This window comes from Aulonocara sp. 'chitande type north' Nkhata Bay, linkage group LG1 (genome assembly GCF_057382095.1).
Source record: "Aulonocara sp. 'chitande type north' Nkhata Bay isolate Kocher_YH1m ecotype deep benthic linkage group LG1, A_spYH_male_GT1.1, whole genome shotgun sequence".
Classification (NCBI taxonomy): domain Eukaryota; kingdom Metazoa; phylum Chordata; class Actinopteri; order Cichliformes; family Cichlidae; genus Aulonocara; species Aulonocara sp. 'chitande type north' Nkhata Bay.
The window spans coordinates 26725622-26749289 of record NC_141344.1 but is presented as its reverse complement, the minus strand read 5'-3'; the positions used below and the strand labels follow the sequence as shown (position 1 = coordinate 26749289).

The window sequence follows — 23668 nt, the reverse complement described above, 5'->3', positions numbered from 1 at the left end:
AGCCTCAGCCATTTATTTATGCGGTAAATTCAAGTTTTTTCATGGTTGTCATATGAGCAGATGGCTTTCATTTCGATGCAAAGACTCTTTGTTATTAATGCCAAAACAGTGTACATCAAAATTAAAACATGGTATCTATATTAAAGTGATTTCTGAGATACAGCTGTTTAGCTGCCTGTTAATGTAAAAATCCAATCAGCCAATCACATGGCAGCAGGTCAGTGCATTTAGGCATGCAGACATGCACAAGAAGACCTGCTGTGGTTTAAACTGAGGATGAGACTGTGTAAGAAATGGGATCTAAGTGGCTTTAAATGCTTATTGGTGGCAGACTTATCTGAGTATTTCCGAAACTGCTGATCTACTGGGATTTTCCCATATAACAATTTCTACGCTTTACAAAGAATTATTCCAAAAACATAAACTATCAAGTGAGAGGCAGTTCTCTAGGGGAAAATGTCATGTTGATGCAAGAGGCCAGAGGAGAATGGCAGACTTTAAACTGAGTAGGAAACTTTGTGCTATAAGGTAAACAAACTAGTTAATGGACAGAAAACCCCAACAAACTGGATAGGCCCCTATAAACAAGCACTTGGCGACAGTGGGAGGAAAAAAACCCTGATAAAAACCTCTGGTCAAACCAGGGTCAGGGAGGGACACCCATCTGCAACAGTCTACCTGACTGGGGGTTAGGGGAGAGTTTAATAATAACTAATGATTAAATGCAAAATGATTTATAAACACACTGGGTTTGCGCGGGTAATTTTCAGGGTTGAGTGCAATGACCTAATTTTTAACTGATCACTAGTTGTCTATCACTAGTGTCGTTTCTGTACTGTGTTAAGTTCTGAATCCTCACTGAAGTTTGTCGAATAAACCATTTCTATGCAGATAATGAGTTAGCAACAGCAACTAAAATAAGCAGTCGTCACAACCAAGGTATGCAAAAAAGCATCTCTGAATGCAAAACACATTAAACCCTGAAATAGATGAGCTACATAACCAGAAGACCACTTCACAGCAGAGGCTGTTCTGGTCATCTTAGAGCAAGAAACTGAGGCTAGAGTTCCCACAGGCTGTCCAAAATTGGACAGAGGATTGGAAAAATATTGCCTGGTGTTTTAGTAGGGGCAGATTTTGGCATAAGTAACATGAAAGCGTGGATCTATGTTGGTAGTGTAATGGGGTTATGTTTTTTTAAACACACATTGAGTTCCTTAATACCATCTGAGCATCATTTAAAGACCACAGACTACTCTTGGTGACCATATTGACCCTTCATGCTGACCCTTCTGATGGCTGTTTCCAGCAGGATAACACATCATGTCACAAAGCTCAAATCATCTGACACTTGTTTTTTGAACATGACCAATCTGGGCAAACCAGCTGATCAACCTGGAACAACTGTGTGCTGCTATTATGCCAATAATTGAACCTGTGCCACAAAGAATTGAGGCAGTTCTCTAGGGAAAGGGGATACTTGGAAAAGGTTTACCTAATGAAGTTAGCAGTTAGTGTATTTAGTATAAATATGATATACAGTTCTGTGCAAATGCTTTAAACTGATTATAGTAAAATGCCATGAAACAGGTAAACACAAACAACTTAAATAAGACGATCTTTAATCATCCTGTGCTTTAATTCACTGTAATTCTCCTTAGTAAGCTCTTCAATGTATTTGGCAGGTAGGTTGTTTCACGCATCTTCAAGAACTTGTCACAGCACTTTTGTCTCTTTATGTAATCCCAGATTGACTCAGTGGTATTGAGATTAGTGCTCTGTGGTGGCAATAACATCTGTTGTAGTGCTCCTTGTTCTGCTTGGCACTGAAGAACGTTCTTAATCACTCCAGCTGTATATTTACAGTCCTTATCACACTGCACACTGAATCTGAGACAAATCAAACGCCTGCCTAATGGCAGGCTATTACACAGTTAACAAAAATCTCAACATCTGATCTGCCTAAAACATTTGCACAGAAATATACTTGGGTACAGTAAAGGTAATTTATTGCTTATCACCTTTTAGAAAGTAGTTGAGAGGAGTACACTTCCAAAAACAGTCAAAAGTAACAGTCACTGGCAGCAACTGCCTTAGCAATTATTAGCAAGTGACAGTAAAAAGTTGCCTCAGGAGCTCCATAATGAGTGAACAGTCATTTCCATTCTGACCTTTTCCTGCTAAACTGTCATGGTGGTTATTTTCATGCACGCTGTCAGAGTAACACACTTGCATTATCTTTAATGTCATTGGCTTTAATGTCAAACTCTCATTCTGATAGAGCACTGCAGACTTTTCCAAAGATAAGATTTATGACGTCAGACTATAATATGCTGATTATTTCTCATTTGAATATTTACATGGATTATGGATTGCTTGTGTTGTTTCAGAAAAAAATGTGTAAGAAATATCACCTCTCTAATACAAAATACATGTTAGAGGTATATTTATGGCCATTAAAAAGGAAGATTTTATAGCTGATGTGCTGTTAATAAGAAAGTCTTGGAGTCTTACAAAAGTAGTGTACTGGGAAACTGGCCATTTCTATGATTTAAGAAGCAGCCTTTATTTCAGTAAAGTGTCAACCTTTAAGATCGATATGAGCCACTCACTAGCTCCACTTAAAGTGCATTGTGTTAATATAAGTTGAAAGACTTGAAAGAAATGCTGCAGTCTTCAGACTTTTTCTTTTAAAAAAAAATGGCTTTGCGGATGACAGATGATGACAAGCTGATCCTATCAATTTAGAAATGGTCCTTTACGCAAACTTTGTTTGATTTTTGTTTAAACCAAAGAAGAAGACCACCTTTGGTCGCATAAAACAAATGCATACTAATTATCAAATCTGTAAACAAGCAAGTTGCCAAACATTGTGACATAGTAGTTGCTTCTTTCATTAGAGATCCATATGATGGTTGGGGACCTCAGGAGGTGGCTTGGCTCATATTATCATCAGATCTCAGCCAGGGAGTCAGCCAAGTGGAAATGCAATCTGCACCGTGTGTTTGCATTAGTGAAAAAGTATCCACTGACAGGACACAGACATTATTACCATGTCTTCTTGCCATGCCTCTCACTAAAGAGTCTCAGAGGACAAGTCTTGCTGCAAAAACGGAAATAAGTCTTGGCTCTGTAGCATCCACAGCCCTCACGACACTACACCTGCCCATGTACAGCATGTGACAACACACAGACTTGGCACAGCTTTACCTCTCCTGCACCGTCCTTATTTTGCAAAGCCCTCATAAAAAAAACAAGATCCAATTACTAAGCCGACAGATGCAGTCATCAACTTCTATGTGTAAATGCAAGGGCACAATCGGTTTGTTCATTGTCTGTATAGCATTTCCAGATGCACATTACACTTTTATAGTAGGTGTAAATAGTCTTACTCCATTCGGCCCTTCAGTCAGCTACACTGCCAGTCAATGCTAGTGCAGGCTGAGTGGAAGGATGAGCACTGGCGCAAACAATCTGCCAGGGACACATGGATAATTTTTGTTTTGTCATCATGTAATGGTAGGCTAACCAGCAAGCTAATCTCTCCAAAATTCAGTAGTATAGTTCAGTAATAAAACTCAGTATAGTCCATTTAACAAACTCTTTCAACCTTGACTGGAAAGGGTTACAGAATAAAAATCAATCAAAAAAATTTTTTTTGGCATATTTGTCACACTTTTCAGATTATCGAATACATTTGAATATTAGATAAGATAACCCAATCAAAAACAAAATACAATTTTTAAGTGATGATTTCATTTTTTAAGAAAAAGAGGTTATCCAAACCTACCTGTCCCTGTTTGAAAAAGTAACTGCCCCCTAAAACCTAATAACTGGTTGTCCCACTTTTCTCAGTCTTTCACATATCTCTGGAGCACTGAACTCTTCTTTCCAGAATTGCTTTAATTCAGCCACACTGGAGGGGTTTCGAGTATGAAAGCCCATTTAATATCATGCAGAAAACATCTCAATCTGATTTAACTATGCCACTCCAAAACCCTCATTTTTTTTCGTTCTTTGAGCCATTCACAGGTGGACTTTGTGGTGTGTTTTGGATTATTATCCTGCTGCATAACAAAAATGCACTCGAGTTTCAGAGCAAAAGGGATGGACACACATTTTCCTTTCCAGGATTTTCTGGTAGAGCAAAATTCACAGTTCCATCAATTACAGCAAGTTGTCCAGCTCCCAAAGCAGCAAAACAGCCCGAGACCATCATGACCATCATCATCACTGTTGGTATGATGTTCTCATTATGGTACCCTTGTTTACACTTTGCATGGCAGATGTAATGCAACTCAAACCTTCCACAAAATTGTATATTTTTCTTGTCACTCCACAGAATGTTTTCCCAAAAGTCTCAGGGATCATCAAGATTTTTTTTTTTTTAAATGTGAGACTTTGTGTTCTTTTTGGTCAGCAGTAATTGTACATTGGAACTCTCTCATGGATGCCACTTCTGTCCATTCTCTTTCTTATTGCTGAAATATGAACTCTGACCTCAACTAAAGACAAGTGAGGCCTGCAGTTAGATGTTGTTTTGGGTTATTTTGGGACCTCCTGGATACGTCTTTGATGCACTCTTGGAATAATGTTGGTTGACCAGTCACTATAGCAAAGGTTCAGCACTGTTCCAAGTCTTCTCTATTTGTGAATCTCACCGTGGTTCATTGGAGTCCCAAGGCCTTAGAAATGGTTTTGTAACCATTTCCAAACTGATAGCTGTTAATTACTCTGTTTCTCAGCTGTTTCTTTCGATTACTGCAAAATGCAATATGCAGAATTTCTCCTGTTTTTCCATTTTGAATCATTTCCTTCAGTGACAGACAATAATAAGTAGACTATATTAGGACATCCTCTGATCTGATTTGAAGGTATAAGACTGTGCGTCTAGTGTGTAACACTAGAAAAAAGTAGCCTTTGAGAGCTGGACAATCTAAAGTAACTAGAATCAGTAGAATAAGACAGCAGGCTGTCATTGTCAGTAGCCAAAAATCATATTAGAATGATGGTGAAGACTTTTGATCACAGAGAGGGATAAAGCACTATATAATAGGAAAGATAACCTATATTAACATTTGCCTTTGCACTATATGCCCCATGGGCAAATTAAAAAGATATTTTACATCTTAAAAAAGGCCTTTATCTGCTATACCCAAGAGGGTATAATTCTTTTACAACAACAAAGGTAAGTTGAGTTTCAATCAGTGTTAAGAAGGTTGATTTTGAACAATAAATGAGTTCAGATCCACTTTCCATTTCTATACTCCAGCTACATGTGTGCAAATACACTGTTACTAAAGAGAGCAATGATAGGATGAATGAAATGAGTGCACATAATAGAAAATAATACATTTATTGGTGGAAAAAAGGTTTGACAGTTTCCTCTTTATCCTATATATTTGAGTTGCTGCTGAACCAATTTATTAAACAGAAAACCTAATAACTGTGTTTAAAACAAAAAAAATCATTTAAAGACCAAATTAAGCACACAGAAGCATTATTGTGCACTACAAAGTGTTGACAGAAGCAGAATTTCCACATATATATATATTTTATGTGGTAATGAAAATGTAGCACCGCAGAATGACAAACAATATCAAATAAAACAAATATTCAAGTGTGTGTTAATAACACAGAAAGCACAAACTCGTACTATTAGTAATTTGAGATGTAGGTTGCAGTGCTGACAAAGAAATTATATCCATGGTTCTTTTTGGCAGGAGCACCAGCACAACAGCTCTCTGGCTTGCATATTGTGGTATTTCCATTTGATTGACAGGTGTGTCATAGCCAGAGACGCATTGGGCAGACCCCCAACTGCCGTTGCCTTCCCTGTCACTGTGGTTGGTTTGAGGCTGTCTACATGGATTGTCTGGCCAACATGGAGAACATGGTGAATTAGAGAAGTTGACATGGTAAATCAGTGGAGTTGGCTCGGCGGTGCACTGCTATGAGCCAGGCTTTGTATCACTGCAGAGGCTGGGCTTCAGGCTATGAGTAGTGCTTATTAACCAGCAGATGCCAGTGAAGGTTTTTGTATCTGTGCATATTTATGTTTTCGGCATTTTAAGAGTTTCCCAATTAGTGTTCTGAAACATCAAAAGCAAATGCTGGGCAAATAATACTAATCATCAGCCAAAACAAAGCAAAATTTCTAAATTTAATTAGAAATATGTGGGATTTTGGTGTAATGACAAAAAAGGGTTGCATGTATTTTATCACCTCTTGCTAACTTCCAGTTACAATATTGCCAATATTGAAAATATTGAAAAATAATAGTCAACAGAAGCCTCTGTCAGTGTCCAATTATTTTAACAGATAATTACTGCAGATGCATATTTCTGTAAGTAGTGCTTTGTGTCACAGACACACTGATTTTAACGTCTTTATCAGTGAAAAAATAAAACCAAAGTTGAATCCCCAGTAAAGGCATCATGTAAACTCTTGGCTATTTTGTTGGTATTGTCCATTTATAAAGAAGAGTCACTGTAAATCAATAAAACACTGTCCAAAGTGACGACCTTTATCCTGTGATGAAACATTTGCAGTGGCCCCAACCAAAGGTCCGGAGGAGTCACTGAATGGTTTGATGAGAATAAAAATGTGCATCATAGGCTGTGGCCTTATGAGTCAATAGAGCTAAACCTAGATTTAAAACCAACGTGTTAGACTACACTCTCCACTCTCATCATCAAAACAGCAAATTGAGGAGATATTGGTAAGAGAGGAGATCCAGGGACTTGTAAAATCAATACTAAGGCACAGTGCTTTAGTGGCATGTGGTGATTTTTGTGTGTATTTTAACCCTTTAGTAACTAAATGAATTTAAATGACAACTCTGAAATTTACTGGAGCAGAAGCATAAAGTAGCATAAAATGGCAACAGTTAAGCAAAATACATGTGCAAATTCTGTATGCCTGCAGTTAAACTGAATATTTAGGTTCCATTTAGTGATGTACTCTAGATCCAGTTTTCCTAAGGGGAACGCTGGCATAGATCGCATTATAATGTGAACATTGTTCAAAGGATTTTAAGAAAACTGATCAATAATTCAGCCATTTAATTTGCAAACATTCTAATTACTGCAAAATTTCAGTTGATTAAAATGACACATATATGAGTCAATTAATGATCAAAATTTAGGCCTCTGTTTTCTTTTTCTTGTGTGTGTGTCTTTTTCTGTTAACTATAGCACAATATAAACCGTCATAGGAAACAGACATGAGTGAGGCTAATTGCAAATTGCTTTAGTTAAGTGTAGTTCATCACCCCCCAGACACGTTTTGGCTATCATGGATACTCGACATAGAAACTAAAAGCATTATGGGACGGAGGATAGAGAGATACTGCAGAGCGAGGAGAAAGAGTGTGTGTATGAGTGAGGGGGAGAGCTTATCCACACACAGAGATAGAAACATACATTCTTAGAAAGAGATAGTGAGTTTCAGTGACGCAGCAGACAAAGAATTATCAAGGGAGAAAGAAAACTGCAGCGTTTTGATTAAGCCCATCACACTGTGCTAAGACCATTTAGACTACAGACATCCATGCTTGGCCGTCTCTCAGCGGTCAGAGTCTTCACTCCTTCCCTGACCTCCTCATAGCCAGGAGCTCTAATCACTGTAAAACTGATTCATTAAAATCTGCTGTTAGTGAGAGGACACACACGCGGGTGAGCAAATGGACCACAGCCAATTATGTGATTCCCTGCCAGTTAGAAAGAGATTTAGGCATTAACTATCTCTGAGGAGGGAGACAGTGATCACTACAGCAGATCTACACATTATTATAGGTTGTGGAAGTGTGTGCACATCCATACAGAGTACATTGCTGGTTGCCTTGAAAAGACTCGGGTCACCAAGGGATCTGAAACTGTGTCCGAATCCGTGATGCAAACCTTCGTGGACTGTGCAGAAGAGAAATTGTAAAAGTTATGGGGAATGCAGCAGCTCGGTGCACGAATGTAAACACAGACACAGGAGGAGGATTAGGTGACAGAGATATTCAGGAGGATTATGTGAACCATGGCAATGAAAGAGGGATAGCTTCACCACTGTAGCTAACTGCAAGGACACTACTGGTATGTTACCTTAGCTTTGTTGTGAAATACAGTTTAAAGCAATGTCTGTTTAAACACTTTAAAAAAAAAAAACATTGATGTTGTTGTGTACCGCATGTGTGTGTGTAAACATAGGCTGAGAAAAAGCTTTAGCATATGCAGTAATAGCATGCAAATTAGCTTCAGGCTCACATTACTTATGGTAATTAGCCATGTGAATCTGTGGTGGTTAATGCAGGGTAAAACATGCTAATCTGGTAAAGGTTGTAAGGTTTAAATGTAATTCAGGTCATTTTTTAATACTTCTACCATCCCAAATGACCCCCCCCCCCCCTTCCAAAAAAGGAGGAGTTTACAGATGGTCTTGCAGATCAAGATATAACAGAAAGTTACAGGTTTGACAGATCGTTACGCTCCTGCTCTCCAACACTCAAGAGAACGTCAATGCTTCCTTAAAATGATTAAGAATTTATTTATTTATTTACTGATCACGTTTTGACCACCCTAAAAGATACCTTTCAAGTAAATGAAACGTGAATACAAAAGTTAATAGAGTGCTAATACAGCAGAGGAGCTTCTAAACTGTATATAAGAAGGAAAGAGTTGTGATATAAACAGTAATCACACCTGACAACGTTATCTCAAAAAGTTTGAATTCAGTTTGAGGCTGCAAGTGGTTTCTGTTTGTGCTGCTGCTGAAGAAATATCCCCATGGAAAATGCTTTCCATTTGCTCTGTTTGATTCTTCAGAATGATAAGACAGGGAAAGGACTTAATCAGAGGCCTGTGGGCAGATTCAACCTCCCAAGAAAGTAAGAAGCCAATATAGTCTGACTAGGTGTGATTTCCATGTTACGTTTTACTATTTGAGGAATGAAGGAGAATCTTAGAACTGTCTAATACCACAAGAAACATGGGCTGTAGCTCAAGTCACAAGGGCCCTCCGCTGATTTTATGCAAGACAATATTCTACTTGACATAAAGACTACTGATGTCCTCCTTAATCTGCTCTGTGACTCTCAAAGAAAAAAAAATACAGTATTGTGCCAGTAATACACTGTGCCAGTACTAGCCACATCTTCTTTATATTTTGTTAGGAAACTGGAATATCGGTGCAATGATTTAACGAAACACTCAAACATAAACAGGAATAACAAGCTTTCTTGTAATTTCTTTAAGTTGTCTTCAGATATAGTTTACTGTACATAATGTTCCTGATCTGAGCCAATCATTTCACGTTTAACTTTCAGATATTATTCATCTTTTGTAGCTCTCATGTAGTTTTTTTTTTTTAGGTCCGGCATCTCTTCTTTTATCGTTCATTTGTGCAGTTTCCTCAACATTTTTAAGGACACTCTGCACACCATGCAGAGATATGCCAGTTTGTTAGCTAATGATTCTTTGTCAATTTACTTGTTGGTGCAAATATAATTTTTAATGTCTGTCAAACTGTGTTATCTTTGGCATTTTTTACATGTTCATTCAAAGGAATGGAAGACATTATATGATTTTAGAACAGAAAAAGATACAATTTGAAATTAGTTCTTGTCTGTCATGTGCAGACACAACACTGATTCATAACTTGAGTAGAGTGTGTTTTTTACGCTTGATTGATTTGATTTGATTTGATTTGATTTGATTTGATTTGATTGAGGTCAGTTTTATGTGGCTTAACAACAAGAAAATTTTCTCTGAAAATAGTCAGGTTCAAGGACTGGACTGAAAGTAAGCAGAAAGGGATCAAATTTCTTAAGGACCTAGCGAGACCCCAGAGAACTATACCTTATTAAATTAAATTACCGGTGGAAGTCTGGCATTATAGTATAGCATAATAGAATAGAATAGAATAATAACTAAACACAAAGTATTGTTCAAGTTTAAGATGTTAAGTGTGGGAAATGCAGGTGTGTGCTAGAAAAGGCGGTTCTAACAAAGATGTTATTTGCTTTCTTCTTGAACTGTTAACTCTTCTTGATTAATATTTTAAGATTGAGATATTTTGGCCAACAGAAAGCCGTGCTCTTACCCTTCACAATAGGGTGGTGTATTCTATTTTTGCACGTCACTGTAGTACAAAGTAAGAATGTACTACAAGAAGTAAATTTGTTTTTCTCCTTGCGTGAACATAACAATGGACATTTTTGAATGTTAAGTGGAAATTCATTTTTAATCAGGTATTTCCTTACTGGTCTAGAGTGGGATGCAATAGGGGATAAAAGTGCTTCATGCAGAAAGCAAAACAAGTACAGCACTTTGTTGGTAAGTAACAGGACAAACATTTTTTTCAAGACTCGTATGCATTTCCTTTTGTGCCTGTTAAGCCTTGGGTTTAGCTGTCATACTGTCATTTAAAGTTCAGGAATAATATGATGAAAGTAGGTTAGGTCTCTGAATTCCATTATTTTAAAACAATCTTAAAATAATCACAGAGACACACACATATATGGTGCTGTAGTACAATTAAAATATTGGCAGCCTTTACAGCTTTGTATGCTGCATTTACAACCTTGTGCTCTAGGCTTGGATTTCATGGATAATATGCTGGATCTCACAAAGAAAAGTGCTTTATGGCACTGAACAGAGGGAGAGCAGCTTTTACAATTTATTGTAATAGCAGATGGTGGAACAAGTGAAAGGTTGATGGTAAAATCACATCCAACATTCCATCTAACAGCCCCTTTAAAGTCTAACCGAACTTAATTTCTTCCCAAAGGACTGGAAATCTTGGATCTGTGATTTCTTTCACTTTTATTTCTCTTGTTACCTTTAGGGCATAAGAAATTTTTCTGAAGTGCGAGGCAGAATCAATACTGCAATATCAAGTGAACCTCTGTTAAACATCCAGCTGTATTTTCCCTGACCAGCAATTTGGGGTGTTCATTGTGAGGAGGTGAAAGGAGATCACGTTTCTGAAAGATGCTGTAGACATCAGTTAAATCTGAATTGTGGTTCAACATTAGCGGTTCAAAAATAAATTCAAAGTACAAAAATATCCTTTCACAGTCCTGACTTCATCACAGGTTAAAATGACATTACAGTTCCTGAATCTATTATTCTATCAGGGACTGTGCTCAATCTAAAGCATTGCCGACCTACTAAATGTTCAATTTGTCTCTGTGCAGTTCCAGATTTTCAAAGTCCAGGAGGTTTACATTTGCTGTAAAAATAGTGACACTGACAGGAAGCATTGAATTAGCTGACTTGGGTTTGTCTGCAAGCTACATCAGCCTGGAGATAATCTATCTGGACCATTAGCTTCGCTGACACACTTGACTTCATCTAATTCCCTGACACTAGGGATTGACCAGAGCAGATAACATCTGATGTCTTTGTGTTATTAATTGTGGATTACCTTATGTGGCCCTACTGTTGACTCATTTGAATTCTCTCTAATATTATTTCTTATCGCTTTGTGATTTATCACTGGCTGGGTTTGGCCTGTGGCTTTACGTTGATTCTTTCAGGTTCACTGTTGATTTACATATTCATGAGGAGAAGGTTCATTGCAACCCACAGATGAAGCTGCCAGATGCTCCTTTGATACAAGAAAGTGTTTTAATTATAGCAAATTACATATTTTTGACATTGGTGGATGGTTAACAAGATACTTATCCATAAGATATAAAAAGTAACAAGCTTTTAATTTCAACCTTCAGTAGCTTCAAAGGTTACAAATAGACTTTGCATTATATGCTAGTTCCACCTTATATCATCTTCTGCATATTTATTGTTTATTTTTGGCTATAGCATATCAGTTCTAGTTATATTATTAGAAATACTGTATTCCACATTAATAAGAGAAATGATGGGGCCAGAATTGAATGCATAATACTATGCTGTAAACAGGGCTGTTTTAAATATGTACACATGTTGTAAGGCTGTGGACCTTACAATAAGACGAGTAAAGTTATACAGTATGATTTAAAATTACTTTGCCTATAAAGTTTTACATCAATAGAAAAGATCATTGCAAAAAAACCCCCCAAAACAACAACAATACAGGGAGTGCAGAATTATTAGGCAAATGAGTATTTTGTCCACATCATCCTCTTCATGCATGTTGTCTTACTCCAAGCTGTATAGGCTCGAAAGCCCACTACCAATTAAGCATATTAGGTGATGTGCATCTCTGTAATGAGAAGGGGTGTGGTCTAATGACATCAACACCCTATATCAGGTGTGCATAATTATTAGGCAACGTCCTTTTCTTTGGCAAAATGGGTCAAAAGAAGGACTTGACAGGCTCAGAAAAGTCAAAAATAGTGAGATATCTTGCAGAGGGATGCAGCAGTCTCAAAATTGCAAAGCTTCTGAAGTGTGATCATCGAACAATCAAGCGTTTCATTCAAAATAGTCAACAGGGTCGCAAGAAGCGTGTGGAAAAACCAAGGCGCCGAATAACTGCCCATGAACTGAGAAAAGTCAAGCGTGAAGCTGCCAAGATGCCACCAGTTTGGCCATATTTCAGAGCTGCAACATCACTGGAGTGCCCAAAAGCACAAGGTGTGCAATACTCAGAGACATGGCCAAGGTAAGAAAGGCTGAAAGACGACCACCACTGAACAAGACACACAAGCTTGAAACGTCAAGACTGGGCCAAGAAATATCTCAAGACTGGTTTTTTTAAGGTTTTATGGACTGATGAAATGAGAGTGAGTCTTGATGGGCCAGATGGATGGGCCCGTGGCTGGATTGGTAAAGGGCAGAGAGCTCCAGTCCGACTCAGACGCCAGCAAGGTGGAGGTGGAGTACTGGTTTGGGCTGGTATCATCAAAGATGAGCTTGTGGGGCCTTTTCGGGTTGAGGATGGAGTCAAGCTCAACTCCCAGTCCTACTGCCAGTTTCTGGAAGACACCTTCTTCAAGCAGTGGTACAGGAAGAAGTCTGCATCCTTCAAGAAAAACATGATTTTCATGCAGGACAATGCTCCATCACACGCGTCCAAGTACTCCACAGCGTGGCTGGCAAGAAAGGGTATAAAAGAAGAAAAACTAATGACATGGCCTCCTTGTTCACCTGATCTGAACCCCATTGAGAACCTGTGGTCCATCATCAAATGTGAGATTTACAAGGAGGGAAAACAGTACACCTCTCTGAACAGTGTCTGGGAGGCTGTGGTTGCTGCTGCACGCAATGTTGATAGTGAACAGATCAAAACACTGACAGAATCCATGGATGGCAGGCTTTTGAGTGTCCTTGCAAAGAAAGGTGGCTATATTGGTCGCTGATTTGTTTTTGGTTTTGTTTTTGAATGTCAGAAATGTATATTTGTGAATGTGGAGATGTTATATTGGTTTCACTGGTAAAAATAAATAATTGAAATGGGTATATATTTGTTTTTTGTTAAGTTGCCTAATAATTATGCACAGTAATAGTCACCTGCACACACAGATATCCCCCTAAAATAGCTAAAACTAAAAACAAACTAAAAACTACTTCCAAAAACATTCAGCTTTGATATTAATGAGTTTTTTGGGTTCATTGAGAACATGGTTGTTGTTCAATAATAAAATTATTCCTCAAAAATACAACTTGCCTATTAATTCTGCACTCCCCGTAATAGAAATGTTCTGTAACCAAAGCTGGGAGTGGTGGTTTCGCCTAAGTTTGGGACAGCTGCTGATGAAACAGATGAAAAGTTGTTCTTATTGTTGTATTTTCTACTGTGTTGGAGGTCACACACATAATAGTTACCTATAGGGTAACTGCATCAACAAGTCTGCAAGGTCACAACAAATTGGAGGGCATGTGAGTGCGTGGCGTTGCTTTCATTGTCTGATAATGATATTTATTACATGCCGACTAAGACCTTCAAATACTTCTAGATAATAGCAAAGTACAACAATATATCACAATATAACGATGTCTTGATGTCACAATATAAGACATAGTGCATATGCAAACTTAAAATGACAGGAATGACAGGTTTGTTACACTTTGTCTTGTCACTTGTTAATTTTTCTTTTCACTGGTAAATGTGGAAAGTGAGAAGACCTGTTAGGTTATTGGTAGGAAAGAATCTATTTTTTGAATAAACTTGAACTCACGAATTTACTTTCAAATACTGTAAGACCTATATATCAGGAGCAATTTACAATTAAACACTGATATTCCTGCCTCCAGAAAAGAATCAAGGATCCCATAAATGAGCCAAAAAATGACATTACATGTGAATATTCCTTCTACTTCAGCTGTAGCAATAATAAAATGAAGGTTTATGTTCTAACCCTCTCCAGCACACAGTGCAAGTTTGACAACTGCTAAAAACGTGCTGACAAATACGGGTATATTCTGACACTGTCAGCTGAAACACTCTCTAACATAAACATAAAAATTCTCAAACAGCATTCAGTAAGCTGACAAACACAAATCCATGAATCTTTTCAAGTGGCTGATGAAATTTTAATTGACGATCAGTGTCTGATGGTTAGGTTTTTGTCTGAGCCATGTGGGTATCCGCCTTCCTTTTTGGCATCAAGCTGTGACTACTAGTGTCTGATAAGAAAAACCACAGACTAAAACAACTGCTTCCAATAGCAAACTTTGCGCTGATATCATTACAATTTAATGATATGATTCAATTAATTTTTGAGAAGGCCACTGACAAAGAACTCATGTGCCACATTTTGACTCAGTTAAATGGGAGCAAAGATGACCATAAGAGTTCACCTTTTTTTCATGGGGAAATAAACTATGATAGTGGCAAAACAAAAAAGAAATGCAAAATAATAAATAAACTGTTGGATGGATGGATGAAATCTATTCATCCACCCATTTTATAGCATAAATCAGTCACTGTGGTGTTGGCCACAACTGTCTATTCCAACTAAAAGACTGTAGAAAGCATTTGGAGCAGTTACTCTGGTTACAGACATTGTATAGTCGTCTCACTTTTTAACTACTCTACTGCCCTCCTTTTTCTGTAGCTCACCCAAGATAAAAGACAGAAAGGAGATATATACTCATTACTGTTACTCACCCCAACGCCAAGCATCAGGACACCTCAGTGACTTCACTTTTGATTCAGATTTTTAACTTTAGAGGTTCATGTGCAGGGTGCGACAAAACTGTTTTTTATCCATTATCCTTTTTATAAAAACTACTGAGCAACTCAGAGAGACAACAGAGAGATGCACACAGGGCATCCTACGATTACAGCACTCTGACTTCTGGGATACTGAAGAATGCTATCAATCTGTTATAATTACTTCTGCTATACAACTGCTTACTAAAAACCAAAAGGAGAGTATACAACATGCCAATTTTTAAGACTTTTACCAGTTGCCTGTTATCTTTCTCATTGATTTGAAATAGCTCTTTAATATTTATAATGGTGGTAGTGTGCACCATAGACTATAGATGATAAATGCTTTTAATTTATAGACCACAAAGCCTTCTCGGTTGCTTTTGTTCCTTTTGCTGTTCCTAAAAGCACAGCAGAAACATTGGATGGTGCTCTATACAGCCATTATACTCCAAACCACTGGAGCAGCCTTCCTGACTATTTGAGAGAAACTGAAAAAGGCAGTAATTCCATATTGACAGTTTAATCTGGATTCAATGAAATGTTTTATTGCTTTTAAAATATTTGAAATCACTTCTGCCAAGGAGCTTGTTTTTGTTGATGTTTGTTTGTCTGTTAGTCATTCTGTTAGCATGGATAGAAACTGAAGAGGCAGTTTTTATGAAGCTTGAAAAGAGATGGGCTAGAGCAGCGGTCCCCAACTCCCGGGCCTCGGACCGGTACCAGTCCGTGAGTCGCTTGGTACCGGGTCGCGAGAGTTGAGGCTCAGGTGTGAAATGTATGGTTTTCAGGGTTTTTATTGGTTTTCAGCGTTATTTTGTTATCGTTTTTATCGTTAACTCTGTTTTCCTGGGTCTTTTCACGTGTGTTATGAATAAATCTTCTTTTTTTTCGGTACCGGTAGTTTTATTTTGTTGTATTTATCCGCGACACATTAAAGGCCGGTCCGTGAAAATATTGTCGGGCATAAACCGGTCCATGGCGCAAAAAAGGTTGGGGATCGCTGGGCTAGAGGAAGAACTCACTATGTTTGGTACGGATCTGGTGATATTTAGAAGTGTATTGTTATTTTTTCTTACTCTTTTCTACTTTGCTTCATGTTCTTCATAGCACCACTAGGTCTTGGCGAGTGGTTTGTGAGTATTTGCAAGGAAGTTAGCATCTTCCTTGTAAACTATAGGTAACTGTGGCAACCTGCTGTGACCAAAGCAATTGCAACAAAGTTTTCAGAGCAGCGTAGCTTAAGGGACCAATTTCACTCAGTGACTGACAGTAGCCAACTGCAGCTACTCACCAGTCAGTTGGGGAATACTGAGTTTTCAATACCAGCTGGCAGTTGCCAGGGTGTCCCTGACAGGTCTCTAGACCTGTGTGAGAGGGGCCTAAAACAAAAGAATGGTTTATGTCATGAATGGTAACACCAAAGGTTTTACAGTGTTTTGAGGCAGAGCGTTCTCACTCCCGAGGCGTAACATGTCGACGTTTTGTCACGTCCCGCGGCGTTCCTGAGGAACGCGAAAGGAGACCTTCGGCGTTCTTATGGTACGCGGCGGGTTATGGCTGGGAGTGTACCTGGTGTTATTATTTTTTAATAAATGAGTAGGATGTTTAATCAGAGCCACTGACTTTTGTGGAAGCCTGCACTCAATGACTGCTCTTCAGGCTTCAAATCAAACCAATTTGAACAATTACAGTTGCAATTCTTTTATGAAGTATTCTAACATTTGTAATTTGAGTATAGTAAAAGTATTTGCAACTTTTTTTTTTTTAAAAGTTTCAGCCCTTAATAGCAGTAGTACACTAATATTGCAGTTAAGACATTTGAAGAAAGTGCTGCTTCCTTTTGATAACTGGCAATGCCATCCTTGGAGCTATGCACATTTGCTAGTGTTGCTGTTCAAGAGTTGACACATAAAAAGAGAAGTTGGCATTCAACTTAAACGTATACCGTGTCCTACCTGTAGGCTGTACAACATTCAATCTTGTAAACTGGTATTTTTCAAGAATGTAAGAATCCCCATCAGGAAGAGAGCAATTTAATACACTCAGTGCATGGAGCTTAGAGAATAATGTCCCTCATTCTATAGCTTGAACTGTATGTGGGCAATACCCTTTTTCTTTGTAAGCCATACACATAAATTGGATATAGCAGGATTTAGACTACTTCAAATTCTTACAACTATTCCACCCTTCATTGTCCAGGGTTCGATTTAATAGGGTGGAGTAGAGCAGATCTGAACGTTGCTGTATTCGACTTACGTGGATGAAAACATTGCTTGGCCTCAAGGGTGAATGCTCAGTTGACTTAAACACTGCACTTTTACTGCAACAGCGTCTTCAATTCACTGAATTCTTTTGAAGTAGAGCTGCAGTTCCAGATTGAACAAAGAACTTTTGACTAGATGGAGAACCAAAGACAGAGGCATACAGGAGACAGGCAGAAAATGTCTCTGTTGTGTAAGAATGGCTGTGGGGTTGTACACAAACTGTCTCTCACTGTTCTGACAGTGCAGCAGAAGTTTATATTTTTGTCAGTTTCTGCCTCGGTGGATTCCAGAGGAAATTATTCTTGTTTATGGGTAACTTAATTTTTAATTATAATGTTTGGTTATAAAGAGGTTACCATAATTAAGGTTACCATGATTAAAAACGAAACAAATAAGAAGCGATTGTTAAAAAAAGGAGTGACCAGTTGAAAAACCAACCTGATCTCAGAGAAATGAGCTGCACTGAAACACCTTTCCTCTCTTTCTGTATATGCCCCCTTAGGGAGGAAAGATGAAGTCCAACACTTGAGAGATAAAATATGTTCTTACAGCATATATGAAGAGCTCAGGCGAAAAAGAAAACTTTGTTTGTTGCTTGAATGTCAAACATTAGTGTGTTAGATAGTCAAAGAAACTGCTTTTTAAACAGCTGAAATGTTTGTTCAGCCAGGTTACAATTATCAGTATTGCAACTTGTTTCATCAGAAAAGCTGACCTCTCTGGCATCTCGATCTTATTTCAGCATCTTAGAACAGAGGTAATTCCAACTGTGCAGTAATGGGAGAGAATTGTTTTGTTAATGCATTCACTGTGTTCTCTGAACGACCTGCAGCAATCTGCCTTCTAGTTCCTGCACTCCAAATTCATAAAATCTGCTTATTAGAATTCTGCCACAAGTCCAGCTGAATTCCTTGAAGCCATTAGTGGTTGCTGAAAATGGTTTGGGCTGGCCTCAGCATCAATTGTAATGACAAGGACAGGGTGCCAAGGAGAATCAATGCTTCTCTGTGGCTCAAGAATTAAACTGTAACAGCAAGACTGCTCCCGCTGAATGCCGGACTCCCGTCTTTTTCAACCACTTAATTGATCAAGGTTTTATTTATCTTGTCACAAGATGTTAACCTAATTTGTTTTCCCATTTGCTCACAAAGCACCTTCATTGAACAGCCATGTTAACAATCCAGATGTATTTCTTTCTCAGCTTTGAACACAGTTACGAGATTGTGCTTTTACATATAGATGTTACACTTTTAAACTTTTATAAGTAATTATCATATCAAACATCATTTTAGTGTTATTATTTCCCACTATACATACGCATAGGGAGATTTTCTTTGTAGACTATTATTCTGTTTGTGTGTGAATAGCTAAAATGATTCCCTCTCCCTTTCTTCTTTATGAACAAAGCAGTGGTGCATCATGCACTCGTTTTCTTTTTTACTCTCAACTATGCAAAAATGTAATTGGGTGATATCTTTTACTGCAATGCCTCCTGCATGCATTTCCATTACATTTCTGTCATAAAATACCCTCCTCACTGTTGTCAACTTAAATGGAATGTCAATACTTTGTGTGTGCAATAGGGAGCGTGGAAATGAGCTTAACACTGGGACCCATAAACATAAAGTTTAATGCCACCACCCATGAAAGGGCCAATCACAACATAGCTTTGCAAATCAAAGAATAATAATCACATAATTTCTTGCCTAGCCTTCTCAATAGCTTAATATAAATAACTTAGTAGCACCCTATGGTGTGCTTTCATTTCCTATCATCACCAATTTCCTTCTATCTTGGCCCCAAACGCTTTGCCTCTTTACCCTCCAAAGCCTGTTGTATATTCGTTTTCCAAGCTCTTTTTTCATTTATTATATGGACAAAAAAGACCAAAGTATAGAATAAAATCAGATTATCTTGTACAAAGAAGAGACTAAATTGTTGAATAACAGAGAGCACTTCTCAGCTGATGTCAGTCCAATGTCCAGAGGGGAATTCCCCACACAGGGACACTTTATAGGCTCATTTGCATTACTAGAGCTCCAACTGTAAGTCAGCAGGCTGCTAAGAAGGAGACTTCCATGCCAGCACAGGGTGATTATAGCTATAATATATTAACCAATAGCGAACAATTTTAAAGACAAGTCAGATGATAATGTGATTGATAAGCCTTTCCCGTAAGTCAACCGACTGTAGACCAATCTACACATTTTTTCTTCCACTGCCAGCTTTGTAGGTGTCCCCCTATCCATCTCATGAAAGAGATTTTTTAATTAAAATTTCACATCAAATCTTCCTAAAAACAAATTGTTTTGATATTTTGATATGATTAGTTAATAAATAAACAAGTAAATTGCTAATTTAATAAAAAATGATTGAAGAAATGCTTGAATAAGTCATATGCAAACTGTAATGCATTATGTGTCATACCATCTTCATAAGTCTTGCAAGATAAACACACAAGATAAACATCATGTAGTTCTCTTAGTGGTAGACACACACATGCACAGAACTTGTTGAGAAATTAATGTTTTCTCGTAATGTCAAGGAAGAGTGCATACAGTGGAATCTCCAAGGTAATTAAACAGAATTAAAGGTCTGCTGTGACTGGAAAAGCTTGGCAGGAATAGACTAATGGTAAAGTTAATTAAGGTGTGTTTTATCCCCCTAATGAAACTCATCTTCTCAGCTCACGGTATAGAGGAAAGTTCAAAAGAATAGCTTTACAAGTCCAGAGAGACTTTTAGCAGTATGTTGTTATTTTTACCTGTACATGTCGGTCATTAAAGAGCATTTTCACTGGGTTTACCAATGTAAAAACACTACCTTGTAATTGATTAACCCCCACCAGTTCGTCTGTGTGTTTTCAATTAGCTGTTCCAGAAAAAACACTAGACCTTTTTATCTTACATCTTGAAATTTTTAACTTAAGAGCTTCTATAAAATCTTGGTTTTATTTTGCAGATACCTTAAAAATATATAGATCCTACCTCCAAAAGAGCAAAACCTAGATCTCAAAGTGTATGTGCACTGCTTCCAAACTAATATGTTACCAGTATCAGAGTGCCAAAAACCAAAGTTCCTTGAGACTAACGCCATAAGCATGTCAATCCCCATAGATTCCCTTGATAAGAGACGAGACATGTTTAGATACTGGTACATGAAAAATTATTTCAGTATTCATATCAAGATTCAGTCTTCATAACAACTGTATGAGAGGTGAATATTTTAAATAGTAACCCATTTAAGTTTTATTAAGGCTACTAAGGGATGCTAACAACTTGATATTTAAGGCCACAAGTACTTGGACCCGCAGGCTATCTGCTGTGCATCACGTGAAAAGAGTCTCTGAACTGGACCCCTAAACCATGTTTGTGATATTGGTTGGTTTTCAAGATTCTTTTTATTGCAGCATCAAACAAACAGTGTGGCCAACTCAGTGGTGTTGTTCTGAAATTCCATGTCATTAATCAGCAGGTACCTTTGTTTGTATGACACACCCATAAACGAACATGCTGGTGCTTGTAATTCACCTTTTTTATTAAAATACGTTCCCTCCCAGTTCCCAAAGACAGGAAAAAAAGATGTGGAAGACCAAATTTTTGAGTCTTGATGTAGTGTGAAAATACTCCTTCTATCCATCAAGGATCAGAAGTGATACTTTGTTGTAGCACCACCACTAAACTGTAGCATTAGCAGTATAAAGAATAAAATATAAATGCAAGAGTAGAGTCGTTACTAATAGATCTGATCTTTTACTATTTTCTGTTCAGGTATTGGGAAGTCTATTGAAACCTAATGTTACTGCCAGCACTTAATCAATCTAAATAACCTGCTTTATTCATGCACCTTATTTTTGTTGTCAGTGTTGACAGAATCACATACTGCAACCAAGAGTTTACCACAATCACTCTGACTATATCGAGTGAAAAATGATCAATTACAGTGTTGCCAACTCTCACTTCCCCTCTCTCTGTCACTTATCACGCTGGTGATAAATGGCTAGGTACTAATAAATAATCTCACATTCTGGGCGGTTTATGGAGAAGGACAGCCATTAATTAGAGTGACAGACAAGCGGAATATATTACGAAGATGCATAATGAAATCGGGGTTCTAAGTATTGCTTTACCCTATTCACCCATTTCCATTTCTTTCTCAAATAATTGGAAGAATTTGCTGGGGAACATTTGTGAGGAAAAGTTTGTTTTTATTGGTCTAGTAAAAGCAACACCAACACAAATCTGCACAGTTCCAGTTTATTTAAACTTTTAAGAGATTTATACTGTTAAAAGTTTTAAAGGAACTAAAATTACCGTTAGCCACTCACAAATACTAGTTAACTGCTTACTCAAGGATACAGTGTTTCTGGTAAAATACTTCACTAAGGAGTAAATCTGTTGTGTAAATTGATAGCACATTTTGAAAATTTCATAAAGATGACACATCTAAGCAATGTGGACTAGGTTGCTGTCCCAGCTGGTAAACTATAAATGGAGTTGGTATATAGACTACGGCCCCAAAGTAACAATAAAATGACAGATTAGAAATCTGTATAACTATTTTAAATATATATTTAAAACATATTAAATATAATTTAATGAATATTTGTAATTATTTAACTTCTTGTGAAACTCCCCAAATTTTTTGGACTTAAAGAGGCCATTTGTTTCACAAATGGTTCACCAAGATGGTCTGCCATCTTTACTTACTATTAAAATAATTGTTGATGAATTTTTTTGTTATTACGGGCTATAGAGCAAGATATAGGTAAGGTTTTTTGGTTGATACTCCCTAATTTCTCCCTAATATTAAAGGTGATTTGATGTGTTTTTGTAGTATGGTGATTATATATAGGGGTTCACTAAAACAATTTGAGGTTGCACACATTCTTCCTGTACAGAAAATTAGATATTGCTAACATAGTCAAAGAGCATGTTTCTCTTTTTTATGCTATAATAGTTTTAAATTGGGGGGGGGGGGGGGGGGGGGGGGGGCAAACAAGCAATTAGTTCTTACAAGTATTTAAAGACATAAAATTTGGGGGCAGCTGGGGGGAGGGCAAGGCTCTACAGCACAGGGGCAGTTACCACCCTTGACCCCCTATACATATTACTATATAAGAGTATTTATCTATGAAAAGAAAAAAATGTAAAAATAAAAGTGAAGTAAAATTAAGATAAAATTAACACAATAAGCAGTCATGATAAAAGCATGTAATATATGGATATAACCCTTAAAAGAAGATGACGTGGTTTCTACCCAACTATGTATACAGTCCATTACATTCTGTAAGTAGCTGTATGACTATAAAAAAAACCCTCGTTCGTTAATATTCAGAATATGTTTCCAGTTTATGTGTGTGCGGCTGCAGTTTACTTGTTTATGACATTTGATTATGATTATTTGTGTGAGTCAAGGCAGTTTTATGCCAAGAACAGCATGCAGCCTGATGGGCTCACTGGCATGTTTCCATTCAGCACAGATGAGCATAGCTCCTAAAAAGTCTCCACCTGTGTTGCATAGCTAAATAAAGCTGTGAGAAGTTAATACATTGGTAGACAAGCTATAAACAGATACCTCTGAATAAGTGCATGTGAGTTAACAGAGACAGACAACTGTCTTAAGTCAGCAAGCTCAGCTAACAATGTGGCCTTTGCTGATAAAAAGCACAAGTTGGATGCTGTGGTTCTGCTACCCAGATAACCCATTTCCTCCTTTCTCTCTGCTTCTGCTCTGTGTTGTTGGTCATCTGGAAGTCAGTTAAAGACAGTGATTTATGCCTGGAACTTCATGCGGCATAGCCTCATTACACACAGCCATTTTGAGAATCAGCAGATAATTACAGTATACATCATAGAGCTCATGGGGCCCAGCAGATTCAGACCATTCCACTAGCCTGTCATTTAGGGGAGAAGGCCCAAGGAAAAACAGGATTCTAACCTCATTTGCTCTTCATTTTATAGAAACTTCTGTTTAAATATGTTATGTATATAAAATTTACTTTTTTTTTTCTTTAATTGCTCTACTATAGATACTCAGTAACATTTCTGTACCTCCATGATGGTGACTGTTTTTTTGTGTTGTCCATTTGACTGTCCCATTCTTCACTCAAAATCAACTGATTCACTTTTAGATGCTGAAGCTTACTCTCACACTTCCAAATTCTAGTTTTTGCAACTCTGTGTTTTACTAATGCTATAGCTATGACAGCATTCAACACAAATATCAAAGGTAAACTTCACCGTGAAAGTATAATGTTTTGAAACTAGACTTTTCTGACAGTTCTTCAGAATCATAACCCAGGTTGCTCCAGA

The 23668-nt window shown here is 37.6% G+C and overlaps 1 protein-coding gene across 4 annotated transcripts in view; it reads left to right on the top strand.

Moving 5' to 3' along the window:
• pcdh9 (protocadherin 9) overlaps positions 1–23668 on the top strand; it is a 205268-nt gene that overhangs the window by 31438 nt on the left and 150162 nt on the right. The window lies entirely within an intron of this gene.